This window comes from Mustela putorius, unplaced genomic scaffold, assembly GCF_011764305.1.
Source record: "Mustela putorius furo isolate JIRA1106 unplaced genomic scaffold, ASM1176430v1.1 tig00003854_pilon_pilon_pilon, whole genome shotgun sequence".
Taxonomy (NCBI): domain Eukaryota; kingdom Metazoa; phylum Chordata; class Mammalia; order Carnivora; family Mustelidae; genus Mustela; species Mustela putorius.
In genome coordinates, this window is record NW_025422006.1 from 967277 (window position 1) to 982923 (window position 15647).

Here is a 15647-nt window from a genome sequence, read left to right on the forward strand (position 1 = left end):
CTGGCTCTGCCAGCAACACGCAGCCCCTCTCACACAGCATCACACCTCATCACGCCACGAAGGGTCCCACGCATTCTCCTGTGCATCTAAGTGGGGCTCTGAGCCACGAGGCCGTTCTGTCCCAGACCTGGGAGGGGCCCCTGCACCGGCTGGCACGTCCCCTTCCCCCAGCCGTGCCCAAGATTCTGATGTCTCCGCAACCTTGCCGCTGTGCAGGGCCCGTATTTCCCATTCTAACCACCTGGAGGGTGGCAAGCAGCATCTTGCTGTGGTTTGGGCGTACTTCTCCCTAACAGCTGGGGATCTTCTTGGGAGAAATAGCTGTTCAAGCACTTTGACTATTTTATTTTATTTTTTTATTTATTTGACAGACAGAGATCACAAGTAGGCAGAGAGGCAGGCAGAGAGATGTGGGGGGAAGCAGGCTCTTTGCTGAGCAGAGAGCCCGATGTGGGGCTCGATCCCAAGGCCCTGAGATCCATGACCTGAGCTGAAGGCAGAGGATTAACCCACTGAGCCACTCAGGCACCCCCTTTAAAGATTTTATTTATTTAGTTGACAGAGAGGTCGAGCACAAGTATGGGGAGCAGCAGGCAGAGAGAGAGGGAACCCAACGCAGGACTCGATCCCAGGAGCCACGGATCATGACTTGAGCCAGAGGCAGATGCTCAACGACTGAGCCACCCAGGTGCCCCCTTTATGACTGTTTTTGAGTTGGGTTGTTTGTCCTTTTGCTGGTGACCCTTAGGGGTTCTGTACACTAGTCCGTGGACAGTAGTCCGTGGACACTAGATTGTGGTGGCATCTGTGACTGTTCTGGGAGGTTGACCCATTCGCTGACAGTGCCCTTTGACCCACAGAAGTGGGATCGTGCTGAAGATGCTCTGCGTCTCCCTCAGGGGACTGTGCTAACAGGATGTTCAGGTAAATCCCTCACACAGCCCTGGCCAAGCTGGGCCGAGCCCCTTCCTGCTCAGCCCCCTGCTTTGCCCCAGCCCTCCTAGACCCCGACGCCCTGCGCCCCCTGCCGGCGCCCGGCCACACAGCTCCTGCCTGGAGGACAGGCGTGAGGGCTGAGGCCGAGGGACACTGCAGCTCAGGGCTGATTTTCTTCCTCTGAGAGGGCAGGAGAGGAAGACATTTCTGCCTCCTCAGCCCCATGGCCACCTCTCCTTGGGTCCTGCCCCCGCCTCTATAAGGGGCCAGTCCTGACTCCCCAGAGAAGAAAACAGAGGCTCCTGGGAGAGTGGGTGTGAGCCCGAGGTCCAGAGTCCCTGGTGGGGCTGAAGGGACTGGCTGGCTCGAGCAGTCACCCCACAAGCATCCTGAGACCCCTGCTGAGTCCTGGGGAGCGCGCGGTCCGGGGGGGATCCACGCCACTGGGGAGTGCAGGTCGGAAGCCCAAGGAGGGGGTGGGTGTCAGGGTTTGAGGGCTGTGGTATGGGAGGAGTGACGTCACTGCCCCTGAGCCAGCAGCTTGACCATGGACAGAAGGAGCCCTGGGAGGGGGGATGCTGGCGGGCTTCGTCCTGCTCCTTGTGTGACTCGCAGGACCTGCCAGCTGGGCCCCTCACTAGCAAAAGAGACAGAGAAGGTCAGCGTCCAGGACGAGAGGAGGCATCCCAGCCCTCTCTGTGTGTGCGGACAACATCCACAGGACGGAGTGTACTTCAGTCCCTCCCAGCGAAAGATCCTGGAAAGAAACAGTGTTTGGCTGGGCGTGAGGGCAGTGAGCGGGGGTAAGCACAGAGGACACTTTCTCAGAATGTTTGAGTCACTCGAGTAAGACTTGAAATTAAAAATGAAAAGGAAGGATCAAAGTGTCCTAGAACCAATTACGGGGACAGACGCAGACACGCACGCTTCAGGTGTGTGAAGTGTGCGGGTGTGGACTGCATCTCAACCAAGCTGTCTGCAGGGAGCGCTGGCTCGTGCTTCCGAAGGCTGCTCAGGGGGGCCGCGGGCAGGACAGCGTGGAGAGCGGGCTTCCTGGGACACAGACAGGCTGCGTGCCTCTGACTTCAGCACCCTAGAGGGAAGCCTGAAACGTGGCTTCCTGGCCTCACCCCTAGACCATCTGGCTCATGGGTCTGGGGCAAGGGCCTTGGAATCTGCATTTCTGAAAATCCCCAGTGAGGCTGGGCCAGTACCAGGACCCAGAGGGCTTGGGTGCCCAGGAGCAGAAGGGAGAGGTTTCACCACAAAGTGTGCTGAATTTCCTATCGTGTCATCAGGCTACTTGACAAAACATAGAAATAAGGTTTAAGCTTTGGAAAGAATCAGAACGTAGCAGAATTAGGTACGGCTAAGTGTCCTCCACTCTGTGCTCACTTCCTCCTCAGTCACAGAAACCTGGAACTTCGCTTGGGAACATGGATGCCTGAAACAGAAACTCTGCCCCTCTCTTCCCTTATATCAAACTCTGGCCACGTGGCTCGGTTTTGGGCTTTGACGTGACTGTACGTGTCCAGACACTTCTGAGAAGTGTCTTAGAGTGTACTCAAAGGGTGTACTCTTTTTCTCCTCCTTCTTCCTGCTGGGTGGGACGCAAACACAGTGGCTGGAACCCCAGCAGCCACCTCGGGCCACGAAGAGGAGGCACGGCCCAGGGCAGGAGGAGCCGGAGCTCCAGGCATCGCAGAGCCACCACACCAGTCCGGCCTGCCCGCCTCGGGGCAGCCTCTACAAGATAAGAAAGAAATGTCTCCTTTGCTTAAGCCACTGTTACTTTGGGGTTTGTGTCCCTCCTAGTCATACTCAGCTCTGAGCAACACAGCATATAAAGTACTGGGCACAGTGCCCGGCCTGTCCCTGGGGTCCCACTGAGGATTAGACCCAGACACTCAGCTGTAAATGGGTCGGGGAGAAGGGAGCCCAGGCCTGCAAACCTGGGAGCGGGTCGATGCAGAGAAGAACCCACACCCCAGCGCCCCAACCCCGGGCCAGCTGTTGGCCGTTGGCCCCCGGTCTCTGAAGGCAAGTCCCCTAACAAGATGGCATGTGTCGACCCACGTGCTTTTCGGACCACACGCTTTGCCAGTTGAATTAGATTGTCCTCTGGCTGGTGTTGGAGTGAGCTTTCATTTCCTGCCCATCTGCTGTTTGGGTGGCAGGCAAGCCCTCTGAGTGCCAGAGGAGAAGCCGCCAGAGTTGAACAGGTTCCACGGATGCGCGGGGAGCAGACGGCCGGTGGCAGCGTTCCCGGGGAGGCCCCAGCAGCCACGCCATGGGCGGGGGCGGGGGCCGTGGGTCAGGAGCTGCCATTCTGGGCCAAGCCAGGACTTGGCCCAGACCCTTCTCTCCTGCCACTCGGAAAACCAGGTGAGCGTGAGCCGAGAGTAAAGGAGGGTGTGTGAGCTCCCACAGTTCTGTGTGTGCCGGGTGCGTGCTCGAGTGCAACCGTGTGTGAGCATATGCATGCGCGTGAGGGTGTAATTGTGTGACGTGCCACGGGGCGTGTGAGGGAGGCCTAGGGGTGCGGGGGAGGGAGCAGACAGTGCACACACTCGTGGGCCCTCCGAGGACAGCACAGCGCAGGCCGGCTTCAGGCCCCTGGGCACACTGGCTTGCTGGCTTCTTGGTTTGCCTCCCGAATCCTAGGAGCTGAGAGCTTCGGGGGTTCTGCCCCCACCGTCCCACGCAACCCCCCTGAGCCTCACCTCCCTGGCTCAGCGCAAAGCCAAAGCCCGGTCACAACCACCATTATCCACGCCCACTGCGGTCATCCACACATCGGGTCCCACACGTGCGCTCCCCTGATGGCAGCAGCTGTCCTCACAGAGCGGACAGGGGAGGGGGGATGCAGCCCCAGCGGCTGGGCCGGGGGACGCATATCCAGCTCGCGGGCATGCTGGTGATGGAACATTCCTCAGCCCTCAAGAGGGAGGACACCCTGACGCCTGCCACAGCATGGACTTGAGGACACGAGGCTGAGTGCCCGTCCCAGAAGGACAGACACCGTGTGAGGTCCTTGGAATCATCAAATCACAGAGACAGAGAGTGGATGGTGGCCCCAGGGGCTGCAGGGTAGGGGGTAGTGTTTAATGAGAACATAGTCTCCGTTTGTGAAGTTGGAACATTCTGGAGACGGACAGTGAGGACGGCGGCACCACGTGCAAACACACTTACTGCCACTGGACACATAACAATGGTTAAGATGTTTTTACAAAATAGGCAGAGGGATGCCTGGAGGGCTCAGTTGGTTGAGCATCTGACTCTTGATTTCACCTCAAGTCATGATCTCAGGGTCATGGGATCGAGCCCCGTGTTGGGCTCCCTGCCCAGCACGGAGTCTGCTTGAGATTCTCTCTCTCTCAATGTCTCTATAAAATAAGTAAATCGTTAAAAATCAAACAGGCCTATAACTACACATAGATCAGATCTGGTGCGGATATAGCTTAGCTATAGGCCACGTCATGTTGGTCACAGAGACCTGATCAGTGGCTAATCTGTACCTGTACATCAGTCTGCATCCAGTCAAGGACGTTTAGGGGGACATCAGGACCATGAGTAAGTAAGTGCTGACAGGACTAGATGCTACAGAAGACCTCGGGGTGAAGGGAGCCAGCTTGGCAGGGATGGGGTCTCCCCGGGGAGGGCATGGACATCAGGGAAGTCCGCTGGTTTGCACGCCCTGCCCTGGGCTGGTCTGCAACCACCTCGGCGTAGGCGTCGTGCCTCACGGCCAGATACAGGGTGAGCCCAGAGTGGGGGGCCTGGGTCGAGAGGCCACAGAAAGGCAGTGACAGGCTGCGGACTGCAAGGTCACAAGGGGCCCACGGCTGTGTGCCAGAAGTCCTCACCCTACCCGGAGGACCCCCAGCGCCCTGCACTGGGAAAGCCTGACATCGTGCTGGCCGTGAAGAAGAAATGTCACCACAGAGCAGGTAGCTGAGGTTGTCCAGAGCTCAGAGACCGTGGGGAAGAGGCCTCCGGGACAAGATGCCAAGACGCATACTCATAAAACCTGCTTATCCAAAGACACCATCGACAATACAACAGACAAGGTGCAGACTTGGAAAACTATCCACAGCACCCGTGTCCCAAAAAGGATGTGTGGAACTTAACGAAGGGGAGTGGGGAGGCAGGCAGGGGGGCCTCGTGCCCCCGCCCATGCCAGGTAGGGAAGGACTCTCAATGCCAGGAAAGGGGCACCACTCTTGGGAGAAACCCACCACCCCTGTAACCCAGCCAGGGCAAAACCGCCGTCCCTCGGACCTCCTGCTTTCCCCCAGCAACTGGCTCGCAAAGCAGCTGTCCCCACACCCTGCTCCATAAAACAGTGCTCCTCTTTCATCTGTGGCCCTAACCCATGCTGCGGTTTTGCAGTAGCTTGCTTGTCCCAGATTGCAATTCTCGGCTATTCCCAGATGAGTCTGTTTTTGCTGGTAAAATCACCGGCAGTCTTATTTTTCAGGTCAACACTACCTGCGGCCAGAGAAGTGCGATCCGCAGTAGACACCCAACCCACCCCCTCCCCCGGGCTGGCCAGCCTGCAGGTGGCAGCGGCCGCAGAGGGCGCTGACCTGCCTGCTTCCTGCGGACCCTCGGGCTTGACGGGCAGGCGTGTCTCCGGGATGACCCACTCCGCGTGCTCTGCATTCGGAGCCCTCCAGGCTTTGTTCAGAGTCTGTTTTAAGTCTTGTTTCTGGGAGTACTTGTTTGGTCTTTGGTCCCACTCCTTTTTGGAACCAAACTGTTCCTAACTGAAAATGTGCTGGCTTAGGTCAGATTGCTTTTGGAACAGACTGTTCCTGTTCAAAGTGTGCTGTTTAGGGATTTTTCGCTTTGCTCTAGAGAAAAACCTCTCAGAAATGGGATCCAAGTCATCAAAATGCTTTGAGGTTGCCCCCCTCCCCCCGCCCAGTCCTATGTGTGAGCACCGCAGGCCCGCCACCTGTGTATTTCTAACTAAATGGACCAAATAAACCACAGGATTTTATTTTGTTGTTGTTTTGACGATTTTAATTATTTATCTGACCGAGAGAGCATGCATGAGCTGCTAGAGGGGCAAAGGGAGAAGCAGACTCCCCGCTGAGCAGGGAGCCCAACGCAGGACTCGCCCCCAGGACCCTGGGATCATGACCGGAGCAGGAGGCAGACGTGTCACCGACTGAGCCACCCAGGGGCCCTAAACCACAAGATTTTAGAACTTCAACCTCCGTGCTCGCTTCGGCAGCACATACACTAGAACTTCAACGTCCATTACAGGGAATACGCATCTCCCCAGACTTTTCTCAGAGCCGGATCGGACAACTGAGGCTCTGAAGTTCTCGAAACTCTGGGGTATGCCTGAGGGTACCTTGCAGCTTCCGAATGTGACCAGGAATCTAAAGCTGCCTGTCTGCAAAATCCAGTTTGTAGACAGAGGGGTCCCTGGTAGGCTCCGTCAGCGAAGCATCTGGCTCTTAAGTCGGCTCAGGTCGTGAGCTCAGGGCCGTGGGATGGAGCCCCATGTCAGCCCAGGTCAGCCCCACTTAGTGGGGGTCTGCTTGAGGGACTCTCTCTCCCCTTCTGTCCCTCCCCTTGCTCACTCTCTTTCTCTCTCTCTCAAATAAATAAATAAACTTTAAAAAAAAATAAAGCAACAACCACAATTTGTAGACCGAGGCGGACAAACAATACCAGGAAGCCCCTCCCCCACCCCCTTTTCGGGTTCTGAGCCACAAGGGCCCAGTGGGCTCTGGAGTCGCCGTGTGCGGTACCCACCTCCCCTACGCCCTCAGCTTCCCCAGCGTTGCTTTTCCTCTGAGTCTCCCCGCCTCCTCCTCGAGGTACTAGGACCTGCCCGATCCTTCTGAGGATCCAAGTGAACCCCAACTTTCTGACGCTCCCTGGACTTAGGCTGACTCTCGAGCCACACAGTGTCCCAAAGCGATGCACGAGCCCCACTGGCTGACTGAAGAATTCAATAGTTACTTAAACTTACCAAGCTGGTGTCTGGGATTTAGATCAGTTGGGCCACCTGTTACTGGTGAGGCCCAGGCTGAACACTGGATGAAACTACCCTGAGAGGAACTTAGAGAAAAGCCCCTGACGGGGGCCAGACACCAGAACACCTGGTGGCAGTCCCCACCCAGCCATGACGGGAGCGCTTCCCGAGCCTGCCCTGGAGTCAGGTTTGCACACAAATCCCGAATCACCTGCTGGCCATTATCACGAGAGACTCCCAACGGTCACCTAAGAACTTGAGTATTTTTAAATGTCATGTAATATTCCATAGTATCACTTTACTGGGTGAAAAGTATTTTATTGTATGAATTAACTACAATTATTTTAGCTAATACACTGTTCCCACCTCGGACTTCTGAGTTGCTTCTACTTTTATACCACTGTAAGCGGTGTTACCTGAAGTGTTCTGACGTGTGATTTCAAATTTAACTCTTATATATTAATTTCAGTTTACATAACCACAAGCAATACATAAGTGCGCATTTCCATACATCTTTACAAGCAATGGTTTTGTTTGTTTGTTTGTTTTTAGCAATGGGTATTTTTAAAAAATGTGGTTTTTGGGGGGTAAAATTTGTGAAATTATGATAATTATGAACACTTTTTGTGATGAGTACATTTTTATCTTATATAGTCTCACAAAAATTTTATAAATTAGTTACTAATTTTATTTACTTATCTATTTATTTATTCTTTTATTTACTTATTTGACAGAGAGAAAGAGAGAGAGACAGCAAAAGAGAGCACAAGCAGGGGGAGTAGGAGAGGGAGAAGCAGGCTTCCCACTGAACAGGGAGCCTTGATGTGGGGCTCGATCCCAGGACCCTGGGATCATGACCTGAGCCAAAGGCAGACGCTCGACGACTGAGCCAACCAGGTGCCCCTCCCTACTAATTTTAATCCTACTTTCACAAATTAGTAAGTTGAGGCATAGAAAGTTAACACACATTGTCCAAGTCAACATGCCCAATAGAGTTGATGCTGTGATTAGAAGTATTTACTTATCACTATAAAATATCTTTTATTTATTGTAAGTCTTTGTTAGTTTTTTTTCTTTCATGCATTATCTGTTCATTTCTTTCTTCTATATTTTCTTTTTTGTTGTGTTTTTCTTCTATATTTTCTTTGAAATATTTGGCTTTATATTATTGACTCAAAATAAATTTTAATATTTAAAAACAATTTAACTGTCATGTAGTTCCACTCTTTTCCCCCAGCTTATTTGCTGTTTTTCTATTTTGTTTATGACAGATGGTAGTTTGAAAGATTATTAGTCAAAATCTTTCGATCTTCAGTTGTTTGCTTTATTGAAATAGAGTTGACACATTACCCTAGTTTCAGGTGTATGACATAGTTTCAACAAGTCGGTTCGTTATGTTACACTCACTGATTTCAAATCCTCATTAAACAAAGTTCTGGTCTTCCTTTAGACATTGAATCCAACTGGGTAGCACTTAACTCTGTTTTCTAAAGGGCCAAACTGGGACCGTTCTCTTTTAGTTAAAAGGAGCAGCATGGAATCTGAGACTACGTCTGCCCGGGATTTTGTCAATTTGGCAAATTAGCTTGCTCAAATCCTAGGAAAATCGCCTAAAACAAAGACCACGAAAATTCTCAATTTTCAACTCTGGTAAATGGAGGCCCCCAAAGCCAAAAACCTCATGGTTTTTACTGTTACTGCAAAGGGCCAGGACACTAGGGAAACAACCGTTACCAGTGTAAGTGCTCCAGGCAGCTTTGACCCTTTGGTCAACCTTGTCCAACGTCCTCCTAATTCCCAGGGCTGGGGCTCCAAGGAGCTCTTGGCTTTTCCCAATCCTCCCTCTGAATCCACCCGGAGAAACCACCCTCCAGACTGGGAGTGAATCTCTCTCTGACTGTGTTGACTCTCAGTGCTCAGCCCCACCGCCACGAAGCAGCTCGTGCCTCGGAGCATGAAAACAGCTCCCAGAGAGGGGTCTCGGGTCAACCCAAACAGGTGCCCATCCCTGAACCCAGTCCCTTCTGTCCTAGCCCTGTGAGAGACACACGCCTTTTGCTCCTTAGCTCCTCTGCCCCTGTTCACTTATTGGGCTGAGATTTCTTAGAAAAATTTCATGCTGGAATTTCTACCTCTCCCAAGGGGGAACTCATTCTACAATTTGACCGGAGCCATCAAAGTAGCCAAAGAAGTAAATCAAATGCCCCTTCAGCATCTCTTCTCTGCTCCATCGCTGAGCTACCTGGACCTGATTCCAAAGACACTAACCATTTGTCCCGATTAGATCAGCTGCCATCCTCCTTCCGGGCAAAATCTCCAACAGATATTGGCGGAATCCACAGTGCCTACCTTGCTTGTCCCACCCGTTCCGAGCCCCGTTCGGGGGAAACTGCTCTGCTCCCAGACTCTGGAGCACCGGCTGGGCCACTCCAGTTTGCCAAGGGGATCCCCTGCAGCCTCCCTATGTCAGGGACAGACAGACATTTCCGTCGTGGTCTGTATGTTTGGTCACCGGACCGAAACGTTCCCTTGTAGACAGGCCACTGCTTCTCGTGTGGCTAAAATTCCGTGAGAAAGAGAATCCCTACCTGGGGACCCCTCTCCAACTCCCCCGCCATCGGGGAACCCCTTTTACTGGGCAGGGGCTTCGGCAGATCTGCCTTGTCGGCGGGCGCTATGACACTTGCCCTGTGTCCACCGTCCTCGGTGCTCGGAGCTCGTCGCACTCACTGATGGTGTCACGGAGTCTCCGCTGGGAACATCTGTGAGACCCTCCGCACACCGTGGCCGAAAGCACTGCCATGGATCCTTCTAAGTCTCAGATCCACGGTCTTTGGAACTCCCGGACTCACCCTCCCAGAGAGTCCCCGGACATCCGGCCCGCATGGCCTCCTCTGACCCACAGCTGATAAAGGGGGATCCACTTCACTGCTCTCAAGGCCTAGCTGCTTGTATTTAAAAAACCGCGGTCTGGGGGCACCTGGGTGGCTCAGTGGGTTAAAGCCTCTGCCTTCAGCTCAGGTCATGATCCTAGAATCCTGGGATCGAGCCCCACATCGGGCTTTCTGCTCAGCAGGGAGCCTGCTTCCCCCTCTCTCTCTGCCTGCCTTTCTGCCTACTTGTCATCTCTGTCTGTCAAATAAATAATAAAAAAATAAACAAAAAAAAAACCCACGGTCTGGCAGAGCAACCTTTCCATGCTGTGCTCCCAGGGGACATGACCTGTATCACACCTTGCAACCTGGAGATTCCGTCTGTTGGAAAAGATGCTTCCAGAAGGACTCTCTTCAGCCTTGCTGGAAAGTGCCGCCAAACTCCAGGGAATAGGCTGTCGGGTTCACGTGAGACCCGCAGGGAAAGCAGCAAACCCCGACTGCCCCGCACGCCATCTGGTGAGCCCCAAGTGCAGCTTTCCCAGAACTGAAGCAGGTTTCACCTGACCACACGGCTTTCCCACGATGCCTGGACCAGGCCAGCGTACCTTCTTCTCACTGTTGTTCTGCTCTCTTTTGTGGGAAGACAGTATTTCTTTTTGTTTTATCCAAGTCCTCGTGAAAGGGGGAACCTCTTCTTCTGAGTGTGTCTTTTTAGAAACAACCTCATTCTGGTCCCAGGACGGGTTCACTTTCACTTGCCTTCTTCAAACGGTTAGAAAGTTCAGAATTCACAAAAAGCCTTCTTTCTTCTCAACTATTAACTGACTTCGGATTCTTATCCAAATTCATGGTCTCTGAATTGGCAGGCTTACCGGCTGTATTCTCCACAGCAGATTTGGTTCCAAACAGCTCTTTTGAGACAACAACACTGTTTTACAACATCTTCGAAGTTGCGCTGTTTTGCAAAAAGTTCGTCATCTGTTGTTTCACATTTATATCTGCGCGGTGTCTTCCCAAACGTACTTGGTTAATTCTTCCAACAGGCCCTTGTGGTACCCGCCAGTCAGCTCTCCTGGTTGCTTCTGCCAGAAACTTCCAGAAGGTATAGAGGACTCTGGCTTTGCCCTCATAAGGAGACCCTTTCCCCTCTAAGGAGGAACAAATGCCAATCAGTGTATCGGTTGGCGCCTTTCAGACCTGGATTCCTGGTTTAGAACCAACACACAATTTGGAATTGTCATGTAACTTCTTTTGTTTTGTATAATTATTTTGAGTTTTGTGTTTCGTTGCCCGTCAAACCTGTGTAAAGTGGTATTCAATAAGGAGATGGTGATCTCCAGGGCCTGCGATCTTGACAAAGGTGGGCAGTGGGACAGCAGTGCCTGAGCGTTCTCCCTCCTGAACTTCCTTGTTAACTCCAACAGGCCTTCAATCTGTACAGTTTCCCTCCAGCATGGGACATGACACCCAGGAAAGGTCCTTCCTGGCTCCAAGGGACAAAGGCCACTGAATTCAGAAAACCTCACTCTTGATCAGTGATGCTTCCAGAAAGCAAAAACCAAAAAACAACTCTTTTTTTTTTTTTTTTTAAAGATTTTATTTATTTATTTGACAGAGAGAGATTACAAGTAGGCAGAGAGAGAGAGGAGGAAGCAGGCTCCCTGCTGAGCAGAGAGCCGGATGCGGGACTCGATCCCAGGACCCCGAGATCATGACCTGAGCCGAAGGCAGCGGCTTAACCCACTGAGCCACCCAGGCGCCCCCCAAAAAACAACTCTTGATCTAAAGGGGGAAATGTGAAAATGAGGGAGAGGAAATTCAGTGACGCGGAGCCCCGGCACCAGCAGGGGGAGCTCTCACAGCACACGGCCCTGCGTCCCCATGTGTCCCCACCAGACCCGGCCCAGGACTCTCAGCAGGAGAGAAGCCTCAACTACAGGCCCCAACAGGAGGAGATGTTCACTGCATCTCCTACAGAAAACCCACCAGCCTGCAACTCAGCTGTGGGAAACCGCCTCACGTTCTCCAGGGGGCTGTGTTTCAAAACCGCCCTCCCAACATCCCCCTACTCATCAACAAATAATGTCTCTCTGCTTAGTGTGTGGGGCGAGTCAGTGGTTTCGCCACAGCTTGCTGGTCCCAGATTGCCATTCTCCGCCATTCCTGAATAAATCCATTTTTTTCTCTGGCAAAATAATTGTTTTAATTTTAAGGTCAACAGGTAGATATGTATAATACACAAAGAATGTCTTAGGGGCACCTGGGTGGCTCAGTTCGTTAAGCGTCTACCTTTGGCTCCGGTCATGATCCCAGGGTCCTGGGATTGAGCCCCGCATCGGGCTCCCTGCACCATGGAGAACCTGCTTCTCCCTCTCTTCCCTACTCGTGCTCTTTGTCACTATTTCTGTCTCTCTCTCAAATAAATAAAATTAAAAAAAAAAGAGAGAGAGAGAGAGAGACAGAGAAGAATGCCTTAAAAAATCAAGGCTAAAAAGATGAATAACCCAATTTTGTTTTTTTTCCTTTTTTTAAATAACTCAATTTTAAATGAGCCAAAGACCTCTCTCTCTAAACAATAAAAAAGTACATAGATAGATAGATAGAATGAGTCAAAGACTTGAATAGACGCTTCATCAGAAAAGACCCACGAGGGGTTCACAAGCACGTCCAAGTATTCTCAGTGCCACCAATTACGAGGGGAGCAGTTGGAGTCGCCTCTGCAAACCCACGGGAGGGGCAGGAAATCCGCAGAAACCCCCAGTGTGGGGGGCGTGCAGCTGCGGGACTCGAGCTTCGCTGGAAGAACGCAGGCGGCCCCTGCCCAGCGGTCTGGCAGCCTCTGACACACTGGACAGGCACTCACCAGAAATTCCACTCTGTTTGCCCAGGAGAAGTGAGAACATGTGTTTACATGAGTCCTTGCACACGAGAGTGAACGGCAGCTTCATCCAACACAGCCCCCAGCGGGCATCCTCGGGGCCTGCCCCACAGCCGTGTACAGCTGGGGGTGGGGGGTATGAGCTCCTGACCCACCAACACCACCAATGAATCTCGAAAACATTTTGTGAGCCAGAGAAGCCGGATACGGAATAGGTCATTTCCTGTGATTCTAGAAGAGGCACGAGGAGTCTGAACCATGGTGGCCTCTGTAGCAGAGGGAGAGGCCTTGCCTGGCAGAACATTCCAGAGGACTACACTGTTCCAAGTGTTGACCTTTGTGATGGTCCGTGAATATGATTCTCAGGATGGGGACTGACCTCTGAGATCCATCTCGCCCTGTCCAGCCCTGCCCCTGGTGCCACAACCTAGGCCCAAGATATGGGCCTGCCGTGGTCTCACACCACCCAAGGGGACAAGCTGAAGATGATCAGGGCTGGTGCTGTGGGATGATGGGCCCCTTGGCTGCCCAGTGGAAGGCTGGAGCTCCTGCCACAAGGCCTCCAAGACAGCCTCCGCCCCTTTCTCGGCCATAACTCTCCAGCAAGGTGAGCCAAAGGAGCCGAGCTTAGGAACGTGGGTGCGCCTGGCCGTGGGTAACCTCGGATGTCGAACTGTCAAGTGACTTTTGACCAGCAAAAGATGGGGTTATTGGGGAAGAAGAGAGAATTGCCTCCCAGGACAGTAAGCGGCGTCGAAACTGTAGGCAAATCTGGGGTACAAGGGAGAGGTACGTTTTTTTAAGGGGAAGAGGGGTCCATTGCCAAGGTGGCTGCCGACCCTGAGCACAGCACCCGCAGCCTGCGGCCGCGTCAGACACAGAACCAGACGGACCCCCGTGTATGGACCTTGGCCCGGTCACCCTCACACAGGCCAGCCTGGTCCACCGGTGAGGGAGAGCACACGCGGTGTGACAGTGACAGTAAGTACGGGGCCGTCGGGGGGCCAGCGAGCTCACAGGTAGAAATGCATTCTTTAAGAAGTCATAGAAGTGCGCAAAGACAGGTGTACGAGGGGGGGGTCATTGCACTATTGCTTTAAGAGGCAGGGAAGAGAAGGAAAACACGTGTGCGCCACACTCGCGTAACTCATGATAGGACCACAAACCAGAATTGTGTGCGTCATACGTGGCAGAACTTTCACCACGTGGAAAGATGTGTTTGTAACATGAAATGAAGCCTGTATGACATTTGTAGGATGATTCTGTTGGGTAAAGAACACGACTTCCCATAAAAGCCGAGAACGGGTGTGGAAGGCTGTGTCTGGGGTAGTTTCCACTACAGTTGACGCGCGTCACGCTCCTCCCTCCAACGCATGGATCTGGGAACCGACCAACAGCGGCTTCAGGGAACAGTTCCACCCCGAGGCCCGTGGAGGGCTCACTGAGAGCCCCGGACCCCCAACAAGGGGGGACAGGCCCCGAGGAGCGGGTGGTCCCAGCTGCGGGACACGCAGAGCACATGTGCCGAGCCCCAGCCGGCCCCCAGATGCAGGAGCGAGACGCACGCTCCCTCCGCATGGGGCTCCCGGGGGGGCTGTGGCGGGTGACAGCCCTGAGCGGGGACCACCACTCCTCCCACCTCTGATGTCTTCCTACCCTCACTTTCTAACTTCTCTTTCATGGATGTTGCTTAATTAGGATATTATTTTATTATCTATAGACTTTATTAACGATGTATTGTTTATATTATTATGATCTATTTTAGCATTTACATACATTCTTCGTGTTTGTATGTTTCATTATCTATAAAAATGTCTTAAATTATTTCGTATCAAGAACATGTGTGTGAGACACGCTTTTGCTGAATCTTAAAAGAATATCTCGCCCTTGTGGCCAGCCTGGCTGCTCCCAGCCTCAGACGCTGGCGTCTCCTGCTGCTTCAGTATCGCATGTATTTGATATCCTGTCCTTCCTCGGAAGCCGCGTTACCACGGGTCCTTCATGAGTGACATTTACCGCCACTGACAGGCTGCCCCAGCACGCGGCTGTCACAGAATGCGTTCGCATGTTGCCCCTGTTAGAAGCTTATTTCCAATCGTCACGTTTATTGATCGCGGTCAACGAATGTGCTCGTGCATCGAAAGGTTGTTTGTCCCCTCGAGTTCCCAGAGATAAAGTGATAAACATGGACAGAGCGGAGGCCATGGGCGTTCCGCGTCCTCGCAGTAGGTACGCCCTGTGTGCCTTCCAGCAGGGCTCAGCCCCTGCATGGCTCTGCCAGCTGGACTCAGCGGTGCCAGCCGGCTGCAAGCAAACATCCCACACATCCCTCAGGAAATGAGCACTGGTTTCATTCTGGGGGCCAGTTTGCCCCGCCCACCCTGGAGCAAGCGGGAGCTGGTGAAATGGAAACAGAACGTAGATATTCGCCTGCAAAGTTCCTTAAGGGGAGACAGACAACTGGCAACCAGCCCCCTTTTGCCCCCTAAACCTTCCTGCACTGATGGTGGGATCTCCAGCAGCCATCTTGGGCCATGAGGCTACTCTGAGGATGGAAATTCCACATTACGCAAGGCAGAGAAGAAAAGTCCCCAATAACACTGTGGAGGAGTCATCCTCGCCTTCGATTTCCCAATTCCAGGCTTGTTCTGTGTGAGAGAAAAATCCTATATTAGTTAAGTCTTCGAACTTTCTGTTAGTAGCAACTGAGCTACTCGGCTTCCTCAGAACATTACTAGCATTGGTTTTAGCACATTAAAGTTTCTAAAATTCTTTATACGTGTCAAGTGGGACTTTGTGGCTTACTGGTGCGTTTTTCCAGAAACATTACAGGCAGGAGGAGTAGCACAAGCAAAGCCGAACATCTGGGAAGAACGGCCATTTTCAGGGACACAGAAGTCTCTTCCTGCGGGCCACCTGCTATCCCCTTACCAGAGCCTGTCAGCGAGAGCATCGGGTGCGC